This window comes from Silurus aristotelis, assembly GCF_946808225.1.
Source record: "Silurus aristotelis genome assembly, chromosome: 13".
NCBI lineage: Eukaryota > Metazoa > Chordata > Actinopteri > Siluriformes > Siluridae > Silurus > Silurus aristotelis.
Window position 1 is genome coordinate 1,899,601 of NC_139586.1, and position 17,399 is coordinate 1,916,999.

The 17,399-nt window shown below is 39.2% G+C and overlaps 1 protein-coding gene across 1 annotated transcript in view; it reads right to left on the minus strand.

The window, feature by feature from the left end:
- The window catches only part of nkpd1 (NTPase, KAP family P-loop domain containing 1), a 225,862-nt gene that overhangs the window by 89,552 nt on the left and 118,911 nt on the right, over positions 1-17,399 (minus strand). The gene's annotated exons all lie outside the window — the stretch shown is intronic.

The window sequence follows — 17,399 nt, forward strand, 5'->3', positions numbered from 1 at the left end:
AAATCGAGGGAGCGAATAAAGGAAGGATTGAAGGAATGACGATATTCGTAAAGTATGCTAAAATAATTAGAAAATATCTTTGGAAAATTTTATATTAAAGGTCAAACCCACACATATACCCATCTGTATGACCCCATTCGGGTGTAATAATATTTAAAAACAAAATAGAATAAATCTAATGTACATTTTTTTATTATATTGCATACATTAAATTTATTCTATTTTGTTTTTTAATATTCAATTTGTTATTTAATATTATTAAATATATTATTGTTATATATATATATATATATATATATATATATATATATATATATATATTATTTAACCAAACAGGTTTTTATGCAAAAATTGTTTTCAAATGTCAACTGTTGATGTTCATAGATGTTCAGGGAAAAAAAAAAAAAAATAATAATAATTGTCCTAATTAGGACCCCCCCCCCAAAAAAAAAAAAAAAATAAATAAATAAAAAATAAAAAATTTCTGTTTTCAATTCTTCCCCCAAAGCGAACAGAAATTAAACCGTGACTTAAAAACTGAGGTACCGAACCATGAATTTGATGTACAACATGGTCAAACAACATAGCGCAACATACTGGCCAATCTTCAGATCTGCTATAATACGGTGTTCTGGTGAATCCTCAGGATTTTTGAGCCACTGGGTCAGCCATGTACTGAAACACTGGAGTAAAAGGGTGCTGATATTCCATTGTTTTCTCGTGAGTTTGAATTTTAGGCTTGTCGCATACTCGTTCATATTTACCCATGAAAACATGATGTACACCCTTTAAAGCACTGCACCCTCAAGCCTTAGCTTGATTTATGTTGATACTCCACTTCTGCTTGGAGCTTTTCTCATTTGCAATTCACCTTCTGCTGCAGTGGATGGCGAACCTACAATAGATACCCTAAGGATTTGAACGGAAAGCCCCCAGCTAAAAAAGCGAACATTGAATTTTTATGTATACGCTCGCGCACGAAATAATGTCAAACCCCGCTATCCTTAGACTATGCAGCCTTTTGGAGGACTCCCAGGGTGGGCCATGGCTCAGAGTGCTTTCGCATTCAGCACAGGCTCCTGGTTATTATCCTGGAAGTGGGGACAGGGAGGAAGAAAGAAGATGAAGGGAGAAGGCATTGATGAAATGACCAGGAACGCCTAATTAAAGCAGCCGAGCTCAAGTGCATTGATGTATTACATCAATTACGGCCCGGTTCGATAGGTCTGGCCCTGCAAGCACTGCCACAGACACTGAGGCTCCCAGCAAACACTCTGAATAAGTAATGGCGGTGTACAGACGTAGCCGAGACGCTCCGCGTTAGCAAAAGACACCACTGCGTCAAGCGCCGAGTAAGATTTATAAGTCTATATCCAGCCTAGAATTTTCGAATGCACTGACAGAACGGGAAATTTCTCTCTCTTTCTCGCTGTCTTGCACTCTCTCTCTTTTTCTACTTTCTTTTTCCGGTAATTAGCCCGTATTTATCGCCGCTTAATAATTATAGACAGTCATTCGGATTGTTCGCATATTCGTCGTTGTGATCATGAAGGTCGGTGTTTTCACGAGGAAAACACGGTTCACGTCCGAGACGGATAATTATTTTTCATGCAAATGCTCCTATTAAGTAAAGGTTCATTTTTTTTTGTTATGCAATGCAAACAAAAGCTTTTGTACGCTTCCTTTAGACTCAGATACGCCGTATAGAGTGCTAAACAAAGCAATTAGCCTTGGTCGGCCCGATTCTCATCGAACGAGTCGTCCGTTCGGAGCAAAAGACTTTTTGCGAGGCATTCGATGAGTAACAAAACAGGAAGTGCGCAGGGAGAAAATATAGCGTTAGATAATACATGTGCTAGGTAAGTAAGAAACGAGCATTGTAGCTCATGCGGGGCAATTTTTGAAATGTTAGGTCAGTATGAGGAATGGTTTTGAGTTACCAGCTCTGTTTTCGAGTGAACAATGAAGCAATTAGGTAACATGATCAATTATTAAAAGTATGTGATCACGATGGCTTTTGTTTAATTCTCACTACACCTTTTTTTTTTTGTTTTTTTTGTTGTTAACGGAGTTTAAATTTTTGTCCATGAATATATTTGGTCTTTCACACTTCCATTTACTGCATTTGGCAGACACATCCCCTATCCAAAGCCACTTATATTTATCACATTCAAACAACTGAGCAGCTACTAGGTTAAGGGCCTTACTCAGGGGCCCAAACTATCACCTCCCTATTTCCTGTAAAAGTTTTTTTTTTTGTTTAGTTTTGTTTCACACCAACAAATGGGAAGGTGGAGGCTTAGTGGTTAAGGCAATAGACTTTGTATCCAAAAGGTCATGAGTTTAAATCTCAGCCACTCAGACCACAACGCTGCCACTCCTGGGCCCCTGAGCAAGGCCCATAACCCTATAACTGCTCAGATATATGAGAAAATTGTAAGCCGCTCTGGATAAGAGTGCCTGCCAAATGTCATACATTTAGTCAAAGCCAATATTTTATTCACATTAGAACATTGAGAACTTCAACAATGTTTGAACTGAGAAATTTCATGCACAAAATGAGCTCATTTCAAATCCGATGCCTGCTCAAAAAAGTTGGCACAGCGGCAACAAAGAACTGAAAAAAAAATCCAGAGATTTTGAAAATATTCATATAACATCTAGCAGCTAATCAAGTTAACTGACATCAAGTCTGTAACAGAGAGGGAGAGTCTCTCAGAAGTAATGATGGGCAGATACTCTCCGATCTGTGAACGAGTGCGTAAAAAGATTGTGGAACACCTAAAAAAAAAAAAAAAACTTTGCAAATCCCATCATCTTCAGTACATATCTAATAAAATATGTGATTATACAGGATATTTACAGAATGGCCTTTCTTTGCTTTTACTTGAACTAGGAGACCCAAACCAAAGTCAGCTCTATGAAAATACGTTGGAAAATGTGGAAGATCTTGAGAGTCCTGCTATAGAGCTCTGACCTCCACCCCTTTGAGCAATCCTCAAGCGGTGGAGGTCAGCAATCCTCACCTACATCAGTATCTGATTTCACTAGAGCCCTTGTGGATAAATGAGCACAAATCTCCATAAAATCTAGGGGATTACCTAAGAAGAAGTGGGGTGAACAGCAAAGAGAGACAGGGAATTCCCATTCCATAAACTCCCCTTTGTTTCAACAATAAAACCCTCCACTTTTCAGGGAATACTTACATTTGGATATTGGAATGTGGCCGTGTAAATTTGTGTTCATGCTTTGGTGAGCTACTGAAAGGTCCTTGTGTGCTCTGGAGTTGAAGTCAGAGCTCTTTACGTTCTTCCATAACAATCTTGGCAAACCCACGTCTCAACGGTTCTTGCTTTGTGCAGTAGTTGCAATGGTTAAACTGAGAACTACCTTTAATAATGGATCTCACATTCGTATGCGACTAGCCTGTGCTAATGTGTGCTGACTTGCTCTTTGGATTTGCTATTTTAGGAAATTATAAGAGGCGTGCAGATCGTCAAACCACGGGAACGACACCACTTTTGCACAGGGTTCGTTCACCTAATCAGTCCCCAGAGTGCGAACGTTGGGTAGTATGGAGCTCATTTAGACAGACAGAGAGTGAAAGAGAAAGAAAAAAAGAGAAAGAGAGGTATGTTTTGCAGTAATGATTTTAAAATAATAGAATTTGGGTGCTAAAAGTAATTAGGATAGCCTCTTTCTTTCCTCCATCGTTCCTAGTCAAACAAAGAACATCCGTATCTTAAATATCCAGGATTTGTTTTTCTTTTTCATTGTTACCAATGGGATTTTTCTCTCTTCACATTTTGAGAAGAAACACAACAGACAGGCAGTCGAAAACCTATAACCAGGAATTGACCTCCAGCCAAATTGCATTATTCCTTATCGTGTGTACACTTCCTGCTTTATAATTCAACACAAACATTTTTCACTTTCGTACACCAGGCATACAGAAAGGGTGTATTTCTTGCTATCTCAGTCGGCACATATGCCGGCCTGTGAGACCCTTTCCCACAGTCAAGTTTTGACACTTTTCCACTTTTGATACACTATATAGACAAAATTATTAGGAAACCTGACTTCTCCAGCCATATAAAGTTCTTCCCCAAACTGTAGCACAAAGTTGGAGGCACACAATCATATCGCATTGAATGCCCGAGTGTGAACTTTTCCCTTCACGAAACTAGGAGGTTCTAGAACCTCTTCCAGCCTGACGATGCTCTTGTGCACCAAGCCAACTCCATATACCTTACATGGGTTTGAATACATGGAAGATCTCCCATTATAGAGTTCTGATCTCAACACCATTGCACATCTTTGGGATGAATTGGAAAACTGCACCCCCCAGGGCTCCACATTTTACCTACATTAGTACCCTCGTAGCTGAATAAGCACAAATTTCCATTAGCACACTTCTTCCCAGAACAATTAGGATTAAATATGGAATGCGATACTCCAAAAGCACAAACCATACTAATGCAAATCTTTGGCAATATAGTCTATTATAATCTGTCTGTCTGTGGAATGAAATTTCCAAAAAACCGCCATTCGAACCTCAACAAACTTTGGTTCATGTAATGTACTTAATAAATAAACATTTATGTTATTATGTAAATGTATTTGGCCAAAAACCTCCCTAGTGACCTCTGACAGCTTTTTTCCTTACTTTCTCCTACAATATACATTATGCATGTTCGATTTCGAAACCTACACACTTCGAAAAACATTTTGTCCGCGCTTCCTGGGATGCTGAACTTTGCTCTAGACACGTTGTCCCCCCACCCCCACACCCCCAACCCCACCCGAGGGGCTGTGTGAGGACACAAACTGTGTATTTGTTAGTCTACCGCAATAGGCAATCACCGAAGCAATTAGCATTCTGCTCTAAAATGCACTCGCAGTTTAAAAAGCTGAGTCCCTGGTAACATAGTGCTCCCAGAGAAGCTAAATCTGCCCCCGGAGACCTATCCGACCGGTCTAATCCTTGCCTCTAAATAAGCCCGGTGATGGAAGACAGTTATTGCATACAGTTTATGTGGACTGTAAAGTGGCAGGCTGCAAAAAAAAAAAAAAAAAGCCTCGAAAGCTCAAACTCACGGCATTGCTATGTACAAAATTGAAATTTTGGCTTTTTGATATATTTTTTAAAAAGGTTCAAAGCCATTGTACTGTATGAGAGTCCAAATCGATGGACTTTCTTTATTGTTAAATCAGAACAGTTGTCCACTTGCAAAAAAAATAGATAACACCATGTAAACCAATCATTTGGTGAATAAAAGTTAGTATACACTGGATTGGAAAAAGTATCGGGTCACCTAGTCATAAGTACGGTATGCGATTTTTCGCCAATATATAGTGTAGATATAGTTTCGCTTCATTTTTAAAGAAGACAAAATCTTTATTAGGGATATCCATATTCAAAAGCATATGGATAGCCTATAGCTTTATTATAACTCCTAAAAATGCTAACAATTGTGTGTCCTGATGTGTTTAAGATGAACAGGAGACATTGATTTCCTAGAAAAAGTTTCGGTTTTGTATGTCAGTGGAATGTTACGATTACATAGACGTGTGTAGGAGGACAGACACGGATAGGAAAACGATGGGGTATGAATATCTACAGACAAAACTCTAGCATATATGGGGTCGGTTGTGTCGTCTTGCTGATTCCTTCTATTCTATATATATAGAATTGAGCTATGTTTTTATTGGTTGGAGTAGAAGATCTTCAGTGATCTGTCATAGAGCTCCGACCTCCGAGTGGGAATGCCGAGTCTACACCAGGCCTCCTCACCTACATCGGACTTGACTAATGCCCTTGTGGCTGAAAATACATTTACAGCTTTAGCCAGATGCCTCGTCCATAGTGAATGAGCCACATATCTAAACACTGGTCAGGAGTCATATCATATACAGTGGTGTGAAAACGTGTTTCCTGATTTCTTATTTTTTTGCATGTTTGTCACACTTTGAGGACTTTTTGGTCTACTTCACTTTGGCAGGCAGGTCTGATTTAAGAGATTTTTTGATTGTGAAAAGGTGTGGCAGGAATCAGGCCTGGGTGTGGCTGAAGAAATTGAAAGAAAATGTTCAAATTGAAAGTAGGATAAACCGCACTTTTAACAGGGGGGCAAACACTTTTTCACACAGGGGCAAGTAGTTTTGAATTTTGTTTTCCCTTAATAATAAAAACCTTCAATAAAAACCTTCATTTAAAAACTGCATTTTTTTTTTTTTTTTGGCTTTTTTTTTTTTAAAGCTATAAGTTAAAATGACAAGAAGCCCTTTAACAAAAAAAACATTATTTTGTGCAAAAACCTGGATAACCCCTCGGAAACAACCTGAAAGTTCTTACATGCATTCAAACTAGCAGCTAAAGGGAAAAAAAGAGCAGAATATTACAAGCTTTTTCAGTCATTATTTATTCATTCATCGAGCAAAATGTTGTTCCAATTCAAAATTCTAGTATAAGAGCACTGTAAAGGCTAATATAAATGCGGCAAAGCTCATTTAAAAAGAAGCAGCTTTTCCCACAGGTCAGGCCAAAGAGCTTTATGCAAATATACAAATTTTCGGATGCTTGATTTTGAAGATCTGCTGAAAATAAGGATGTCGGCCTTCCATTAAGCGTCACTGGTGGCGAGTGAGTAAAAGAGTAAAAGAGATGCCTTAGATTTTTGGCCAGTTGTGATTAACTTTGCCCATAGGCAAACATCATTGTGTGCAAAAAAAAAACAAAAAACGATGCATATCCTTTGTTTCTTTAATATGATCTGGGTGAAGTGAGTGGGAAAAGTAAATCACGTTCAGATCGATAATAATGGTCTCCGTTGGGGGGGGGGGGGTATTGTCAACACTTTTTTTTTTCAGTATCAGTAACACGGGATCTGCTCACTGCAGTTGTGTAATCTTCCATAACTGGAATATACTGTATATCACCCAGAAGTGGTGCTCAGTATGACGAATATAATATCATCTAAAGGCAATCCTTTGTTCGTCAGTCAGATTTGAGTCAAAATCAGTCAAAATGTTAACGGAGTGCTAAAATACGGTACGCTGTCAATTGTTTGGTTTATTTGGTGGTAGGACGTAGATGGTGTTTGGTTTAAGTGTGCAAGACAAATCGGACGTCTACAGCATGATTGATTTTCTTGCGTTGTTTACTGTAAAGGTCTAAGTGTCACACTCTGGCGTGATTTAGCTATATACGGCGCCTGTCAAAAGACTGGAAACTCTGGAAGAAAGTTCTGTGGAGTCCAAATCGTCTCTAAAAAAAAGAACTTTGTAAGACGCACCCTAGGAAAGTTTAATGGCTTGGGGTTGTTTTGGAGAAGGGAAGCTTGAAGACTTATTCTGGAAACATGGCTCCCATTCCAATCTTCAACACCATGCGATTCTGATCATTGAAACCGATTTCGCCATACAACTAATGATGTGCATACGTCCGAGCTCTGTAAGCGTTATTTAGAGTGCAAACAGTGGGCTGAAGTGGTATCTTGATTGGAATGGCCTGCCCAGTCACCGCACCTAAATCCTATTAACCTGCCCTGGGATGAAGTGGGACACAACAATGAACTCTCCAACTAGGGAAGGACATCGTTCCGCAAGTTTTCCAAGAGGCACCACAAAGTATTTCAGTTGAGTGTTTGGCGAAACAAACTGTCTGCCAATACGTGACATTGTTTGCTGCATAGAAACAAAAAAAACATACATGTGTCTCAAAAAATTTGAAAACGCTAGGCGTTTCCCCACTTTTGACCTACAGTGTATATAATCCACCTCATTTACTGCGTAAAAGGTGTCCAGATCAAATTCAAATAGATGTTGTACTTCCAATGTTTTCAACTGAAATGCTTGTGTTTAGGGAGAAAGAAAAACTGTTGAAATGTATCGATTTTGCTTGGACATGGACTGAAATTGCCTCTAACAAGCACCCTTGGATAAGTTGTTTTAGTGCCCACTTGAGTATTTACACCTACCTAAACGGAGTGCACCAATCAGGTAAATACAATAAGCTCCATTCGAATGACCTGGATGCATTTAGAGAACACACAACGGTTCTACAAATAACTCGTTCATTTACTTCTTGAGCCGTTTTTTTTGTCAGCTCAGCATTAGTTACATTATAGGAACAATTTTACCAGAAATTCCATTAGACACAACTGGTGCTTATATTTGGGTTTGGATCGTCAAAGCTTTTGTAGCCTTGGCCCTCAATTTGTGCACTTCATCTGGAAAATCCTAGTGGAAAAGTTAGCAGGGGCAGTAAGAATCGCCCCCATTCCAATAGTCAAGTACAAGAAAACAACCGAGCAATCAAAATATTCCTTTGACTTTTTTTGGCCAACTCAACTCACTCCATTCAAGTGCATACCCAGGAACTAACTACCGCATGACTGTAGTGTGTCAATAGTTTCATCTGTAGTGGAAGATCATTATAAATGGTGAAAGATCAGGGTCTTCTGATATGGCTTGCTAATGATTTAGCTGTTTGGCCATCTAGTGGAGGTTTATTCTACAACCATCGGTGCCAGAAAAGAAAAGAATCTGCATGTATTCCTTTGTACCCTGTAAAATGAGTGGGATCAGTGGAGTGTTCATTTCAAGAATAATTGTAAATTTGCCTGTGGGGGACAATTTGTGCCAGACATGCGAATTTACTATTATTCTTGAAATGATAATACTTGAAATAAATTGCAGTGAAAAGTGTTAATTATTATATAATATTATTATATATTATTATTTATTTGATTATGTGGTGATGTGATATTTCACTCTCAGCACTAAAAGACATGTCCAGTAACTCTGACCAAAAAAATCTATTGTTATCTACAACAAAGTGAAAATCTTTCTTTGCATATCCCAGCGCCCCTGGAGCACCGGGGTTTAAGGGCTTTCCTCAAGGGTCCAAGAGTGGCAGCTTGATGATACTGTCCTTGCACACCCTTTACACAACCAAGAAGGGAAGTGGTAATGTAACAAAGTGGTTAAGGTTTTGGGTTGCTGATTGGAAGGTAGGGGGTTCAAGCCCCAGTATCACCAAGCTGCCACAGTTGGGGCCCTTGTGCTCCAGTGTGGCTAAGCTGCCACAGTTGGGGCCCTTGTGCTCCATGCATCATGCCTGATCCTGCACTTTGACTCAAGCTTCCTAAAATTGCTGGAATATTCAAATGAAAGAATTTCACACTACTGTAATATACATATAACAAATAAACCCAACCCAACCTATCAAACCGACAACCCTCTAATCACTAACACAGAGCCTTTACCACTAAACTCCTACTTCCCTTGGACTACTTTTCTGCTCCATGATTTGGAGTTTATTGTTGCCAGTTCTGTTTGTCCTTGCCTGCAATTTATGTGCTGTGATTTGAATTTATGACCTACAGATCCACAGTGAAATTCTTTCCCAGTGATGTTAGGAAGCTGTGGTCAGAGCACAGGGTCAGCCATGATAAAGCGCCCCTGGAGCACAAATGGTTAAGGGCCTAGCTAAAGGGCACAAGAGTCGCAGCTTGGTGATACCAAGGCTTGAACTCCTGACCGATCAGTAACCCAGAGGACACAAGGACCCAGGCAGCTTGGCGATACGAGGGCTTACACTATTTCTCTAGTTACATCTTTAGACTTGTTTTGCTATTCATGCTTTTGCTTTTACAACACCTAATTGCCCAAGTTCAGACCTCGATTTCTGCTTCATGGTTTGGAACGGTTCTGCCCAACCTTGCATTGTGTCTACAAAAAGAGCTCTGCTCTGAGGTCTTTGGGTGTAATTATATAAATGGTGACTATGAAAACGTGCAATTATAAATTATAATCGAACACAAAGATGCAAGTCTGAGCCACAGAGTTGTCACCTTCTGGTCAACTTTCAGGTTTAACCCAAATATCACCTGGTAAAAAGTTGAAATCTGAAATCCCACATAGTTATTCTGTTTATTACAGTACTATTGTACATTCAGCGTTTTGATTTACACAGGATGAATTTTACCAAGCGATACCTTGGCAAGTGTTTTTTTATTTTTTTATTTCTTCTGTTGATTTTTGCAGATAGGTGAAAATGAAAAAGTGATGACTTTTACACATTCTAGCAAACAGTGCTTACTCTTTCCCCATTTATGAAAATTGCATTACGGGTGAATTGCATGCATCCATCTCAATAAATACTTTGTCACAAACACAGACCACGGGCTTAAAGAAACCCTCGCTCCTGTCAAAATGTATTGTTTGCAGCGTTAAACAAATGCAAAGCAGATTTCATACAAAACATAGATAGCATTTTTGAACTTTCTTCTCTTTTTTTCCGCCCTTTCCTTATTTCAGTTAACCTCAACCTTGTTTGAATACAAAACACAATGAAAGTAAAATATTCCAGATTTCAGCCCCTATGCCGAGTTTTGTGCAGGAATATAAACAAAGAAAAATAAAGGAAGGAAACGGCATAATTTCTATCCCTTGAATTAAAGTCCAAGTCCAGATGCTGCCAGTTTCCCATTGACCCCCATAAAAAACATTTGTATATTTTATCCTTGCGAACCGTATTTACAATCAGCAATTTCCGATTAAGAGTAAAGGTTGAGAAAATTGTTTGCAAAAGTGTGTATCTGATGCCAAATAGAGATTTTTTTTGTGTGGGATCCGGTGATAACCTCTGCCACATCCATTCAATGACCATACTCAACATATCCAGGTAGCGGTCTCAAGCTAAAATTCATGAATCGGCTTTAATCTTAATCTCATTTAGCCTTTGCTAAGATCTGTCTATCAACTAGTGTGGAATATCTTTTATTCAAAACTGCCTTTCTAGCAGGAAAGATGCATTAAAGATGTTGAGTTCTTTACTAACAATCATTCATTTCAAAAAGTAGCCTATAGCAGTTTTTAAAGAAAATAATAAAAACAGGTCTCTAGTTTTTGTAACGTTGCTGCATCATTGAATGTGTAATATCATGCAATATAAACAAACAAATGTGGTCTCCTGAGCATAAGATTGGTATGTGCTTTTTGAACACTTTATTCCACATTTAGTCTCCATTTGCTGGTATAAGAAAGTCCACTCATCTGAGAAGATGTTCCACTAGATTTGGTGTAGATTTGTGCGAATTCACACACAAGGGTTTGAATAAACTCAGATACTGATGTGGGTCTGAGGTGCATTCAGCATTCGAATACATGTTCCAAAGGGTTACGATCAGAGCTCTATAGCAGGAGATCTTTCACTCCAACCTATGAAAAGCATATCTTCATGGAGCAGGTTTGGATCTCTTAATTCAAATGAAGGTAAAATTCAATGCTACTGCATCCAAAGACGTCCTAAACAATTGTATGCCTCCAATTGTGTTGTTATAGTTTAAATAAGAACCACATATTACTGGAAAAGTCAAAAAAGTGTGTGTATACAGTATATATATATATACTATATTATTTTCAAGTTCGGTTGCTTTTGTGCTGTTGTTGGTCAGAATGTCCCACTTTGGCTCATCAAACAAGACAACAGACTCCTGAGACTCTGTCTGTGTGTGTGTGTGTGTGTGTGTGTGTGTGTGTGTGTGTGTGTGTGTGTGTGTGTGTGTGTGTGTGTGTGTGTGAGTGAACCATTTCCCAGTAGAGGACCTGGCATCTTTTGTGTGTCGACAGGGGCCGTAATTGCTTGCCTGCCATGACCAGTCAAGCAGATAATATTTTCTTTTGTGTGTCAGGTCAAATTTATAGCAAACTTGGAGAAATCATCTGGAAATTCTGATGCCTGGTCGAGGCCTGCTGCTTACTATGCATTCACTCTGCATCTTGAATATTATGTATCATCGGAAATCGACAAGACTGGTCATACTGTATTTCTTCTGTTTTTTTTCAAGGAACATTTTGTTGCCCCACGAGTTTGCGATGAATCTGAGCGAAATGGTAGGAAAAAAGGGGAAAAAATGGTTAGTTAAGGATGGGATGGATGGAAGCTGTCAGGTCCTGATACACCATATTTCCAAAAGTATTGGGTCCTAAGTGCGGTATGTGATTTTTAAGCGTCGCATTCCACATTTAGTCCCAATTCACTCGTATAATTCCCTCCAGTCTTCTGGGAAGATGTTCCACTAGATTTTGGAGTGTGCTTATAGATATTTGTGTTCATCAGCCACAAGGGTGTTATGAAAGGCAGGTACTGATGTAGGTGAGTAGGTGCAGTCAGCGTTCCAATTCATCCCAAAGGTGTTCAGTAGGGATGAGATCAAAGCAGGCCACTTAAGATCTTTCACTCCAAAACATGTAAACCAAATCTTTAAGAAGCTCATTTTGTGCACAAGGGCATCGCCATGCTGGAACAAGTTTGCGTTTCCAAAATTTAAGTGAATGCAAAATTGTATTATAGCGCATTTTAAAGACGTCCTGTCAAATTAAATGTTTCAGTTTTGTGCTAACAGTTTGGAAAAGAACCACATATGAGCAGGACATCAAATCATCGATTTGCTTGAGTGCCTTCTGACTTCTAACGCATGGCCCCTTTCACAAACACGCCTGCAAAAATATAATATAAAACCATCTTTTCTTGCTCTGTCTGCTGGAAGATGCAGCTCTACCTCTGCCATGTTAATCTGTATTTTATATGTCTCACAGGACACGCCCCGTATCCTGTGATACGCCATGTTCACGAAGCAGCGGCGGTGCTGAGATAACGCCCTCAAGAAACAGTTTAGCGGGAAGAAATCGATCGACATATTAAATATATTTGAAATAAAAGTATTGCGCATCTACTAATAATTATATTAAAAACTGAGCTACCAAAATCAAGCATCCCAATGCTTTTGTCCATAGAGAATCGTTCAAATGTAAAATCTAGGTTTTTTTTGCAGTTTACTGTAGTCGTACTAAAAAAAAAAACCTGGCTGTCGTGAAAGCTTTTTATATTTAGATCGACAACGATAACAATATCCACTTTTTTTTTCTACCCTGGCAGGTTTTATTGCATTTCTTGTAAGGCACAGGCAAGCACTTTATTTTACATATGTGTAGGAGTGTTGGCATTGTGTATTTTTTTTGACACCCTTGAGGAGTTACTACTGTCAATGTTTGCCGATTCACTCGTGTGTGTGTGTGTGTGTGTGTGTGTGTGTGTGCAATCAGGAAACAAGGCCTTATCCTTATCTTCAGTCATTATGTCCAACACATCATTTTGAAGTGTTACATTTGCTGGCAGTGATCCTGATCCAAGCTGCTTGTCCTGACTTAACCCTCAGTATGAAAGCTCTCTCAAACCATGTTCCTTTGACGAAGCAAAAAGGAGCATGCTTTCATAGTGATTGTAAGAGCCGGTTCCACGACCTTCCACAAACCCGCAAACGGAGATTTTTAATGACTTAGCTTTGTGTTTTTAAACCTCGTTCGGACAGAAAACATACGTCGACAGGCACATTACTAAGGCGCGTGGGAAGAAATGCTGTAAAGAAAAGATGCCTTTGGAAATAATTTCATTAAAATATTTTCCACACAAAGAACATATAAAGAGAAGTAAGCTGCATGTAATTGAATTCTTTGCTCCAAAAGAAAATGTAGCAGCGTATTATCATGCACTGATTGCCATAACTGTTTCCCGCAACATCGTTTATCTGTAATAAATGGACATTCGGTGCAACCCAGATGAGGTTTGGTTCCCTCTTGTGTCTGGTTCCTCTCAAGGTTTGCTTCTTTCGCCATCTCGGGGAGTTTTTCCTTGCCACAGTCGCCACTGGCTTGCTCATCAGGGACAAACTTACACTTATAAAGAACAACTTATTTATTTTTATCACCACATTATTTGTATAAAACTGCTTGGAGACAATGTTCATTGTTAAAAGAGCGCTATACAGATAAAGATGAATTGAATTGAATAGACAAACAGAACAGTCACGACAGTCAGAGGTTACTAAGAGTAACATTATAGAGGTGCGTAATTTAGTGAAAGCAATGTTTAATGTCCACAGGCTATGGTCGCTGAATTACTTTAAGTCCAAGTGGTGCTCTAAAAAATGATGCCGCTTTCATTTTCTGCAGCATAGCTTGTAGTCCCAGAACTAGTTAACAGGTTAACCAGTGAATATCCAGAGCCAAGGCCAGGGAGCAGACAAGCAGGCAAAATTGCTTCTAATTATTTTGCTTAAGGTCTCCACAAGCGTTTGTCCATATAGTGTGCATACGAGGTGGCATCAAAAAAGTTTCGGGACTAGCTTTGGAACGCGTCAACAGATGGCAGCACAAGACTGCACGCTCAGTCACAGGGAGCACCGACCTTCATAAGTCAGTGTGGCAAAAAAACACCACATCTACGATTCTGACTCCTTGTTCATTCTGTCACTGAGCTCTCTTAACAATATGAACAATAACCACACAACTGTATAAAAAAAAATTAAAAGCAAGCTCCATGAAGATATGTTTTACAAGAGTAGATGATCAGGATTTGCCTGCTATAGAGCGCTGACCTTAACCCAATTAAACACATTTTTTAGATGAATATGAATCACTGTGGATTTCTCCTACATCAGCACCTGACTTTACCAACATCCTTGTAGCTTGAATTAATCTCCACAAATCTTCACAACCAAACATCTTCCCAAAAGAGTGGACGTTATCATGAATGGGAATGGGATGTTCCAAAAGCACAAACCAGTCTTATGCTTGGGTGTCTACAAATTTGTGTCCATAACATTGGACATACATGCTAGGCCTAGTACATATGTTCTGAAAATGATATTTATTTCAATTAGAAAATAATGATTCATTTTGGTGGGCGGGGCTTAATGGTCTCATTGATAATTTCTTCATGTCTTTTAGAAGAAATTAAAATCTACCAATTGCATCAGGGCAACAAATACACAGTGTTACTAGTCCTTATAATAGAAGGCAGGTTTGATGTGAAGGGAAGGTTTGGGAAAAAAACACCACCACAATAGTTGGAAAGGCTACATATGATCATGCTGGAATAAAACAAAGCTGAACTCCAAGGTCAAGGTCAACAACGTCAAATCAAATCCAGAACATAACCAAGAAATGCTTTGAAGAAATATCGTCTCTGTGTAAAGCAGGAACATGGATAAGTGTCATGTGACCAGCTTTGGGTTGCTTTTTTTTGTTATTTCGGAATACGTTAGGCAGAGGATTCTGTGTATATATAATGAATATATAATCAGTCAAGCAAAGTGTATGAGGAGTGAATAGGAAGCGTGATGGAGTGCGTTAGGGAGTTTGCTCCGACCCCTCATTAGACGTGTGTAATGTACCTTGTGTTTTCAAATTGCACTTTTTATGACACACTTGTCATCGCTAATGTCAGAATGTCAGAGGCTTCGCATAAAGACTCAACGACTCTAAAAGACGCGATTATATATCTATATATCGATATATAATGTCGCATTTGTGCATGATGATGGCAAAAACTCTTCTCTTTTCTACAACACCAGGCTGGCAGTTAGAGAGGAGACGCTTCTCTGCACACCTGCTCCGTACCATTTACCTCCTCTGATGTTCCTCGCCTACTGATTGGGATTCAAACCTCCTCATAAGCATTTGAGAAATCGGAGGACATCTGCTAGGACGTGTACCCCTGCACCTACCCATCCTCCTACGCTATTGTTGCTCGACGTTTCCTCACACTTTTTTTTTCATTATTGCGTGATTTCGTCGTAGCTCGCAGGAGAGCACGTGGAAATCCTTTGTCCTGTCTGACGTGTTTTTTTTGTTTTCGTTTTCACGTGTGTGTTTGCACGTGCACGCTCGTGCACATATTTTAGGGGATCGGGTTCGAGAGTAATACAAGCCGTTATCTTGGGAGTTTTTGAAACACTCAGTTACCTTGAAATCCCTGAACTGAAATGATTTCATGCAGCATTGCACCAGATATGGCAATAGAGCATGAAATTGAGTCACTCAGTGTTAAAAAAAAAAAAAAAAAAAAAAAGAGAAAAAAAAAAGGAGAAAAATGAACAAGAAACAAAAATCCTTTCTACCACAAGATGTTATTCTTGTCTTTACCTGTGCATCAGTAAATACACTTTTTATTCTTATTATTTTCACTGAACATTTCGTTAATTCTGATGCAAGCGCATTAAATCCGTCATTCTGTTCCACATTATTATTATTATTATTATTATTATTATTATTATTATTATTATTATTATTATTATTAGCACTCAATTGTATAGGATGTGCTAGCATTTTCTATTTTGCCTTCATTTGAACTACGAGACCCGAACCTGCTTCTCCATGCTCCTCTGCAAAAAGCCAGCTCCATGATCCTATGCTTTGGAAAGACTGGAAGATCTTGAATGGTCTCCTACAGAGCTCTGACCTCAACCCCGAACACCTTTGGGATGAATTGGAACGGCATCTCGGATCTCCTGCGTCGGCACCCGACTTTGGTGTCTGAACGAGCACAAATCTCCACGAACTCACTCCAAAATCTGGTGAAACATTTTCCCAGGAAGAGTGCGGTTATGGACAATATGAATTCTTAAGCAAAGACTACCGTAATTTCCGGACTATTAAGCGCACCCAAATATAAGCCGCACCCACTGATTTTGTCAAAGATTTTTATTTTGAACATAAATAAGCCGCACCTGTCTATAAGCCGCACCTGTCTATAAGCCGCACCTGTCTATAAGCCGCAAGCCGCACCTGTCTATAAGCCGCAGGTGTCTACACTGAAACTAATAAACTTTACACAGGCTTTAACGAAAGACAGTGTCTGTAACACGGCTTGTATCTAAACAGTAGCCTACCAAGAAAGTCACTGTTCACTGTCTTCCTCCAACTATTTCTCTCGGGAGTTTTTCTTTTGGCATCGTCGTGAGTTTAAAAATCACCATCGGTGAAGCTTTTCTCCCGATGCCGTGCAGCTCAGAACACAGGTGAAGTGTTTTTTCATGCCCGGTTGTTTTCAGCGTGACGAATGATTCACATTTCCTGTAGACAGTGCGAGTGAGCGGCAGGTCAAACGTCAGAGGAACATCATCCATATTTATGATGTGGTGCGGCCCGATTCAGTGGGAGCGCATCTGATTTAATATAAAGAGTTTCATTGGTTCACCTGAACCCGTTCTGTAATTTCATTGGTCTAATGTTATGGGGCTCAGTTTTTTTGGCTTGAAGTTTGTGAAACCGGGAAATCGATAAATTAGTCGCATCGTTGTTTAAGCCACGGGGTTCAAAGATTGGGGAAAAAAGTAGCGGCTTATAGTCCGGAAAATACGGTAATTATTCTTAAGAGTCCACAAACTTTCGATGGAAAGATTCGGCGATTCGCATCCTTCGGATTTAAAAAGTGTGCGTCGGATACAAGTCGGCGTTTGTATCGCGATGCTTCGTTTTTAGCAATTTTTGCGTCTGTAAAAAAAACGATTTACTTCTAGATAATTATTAGTAGATGCACTTTAGTTTTA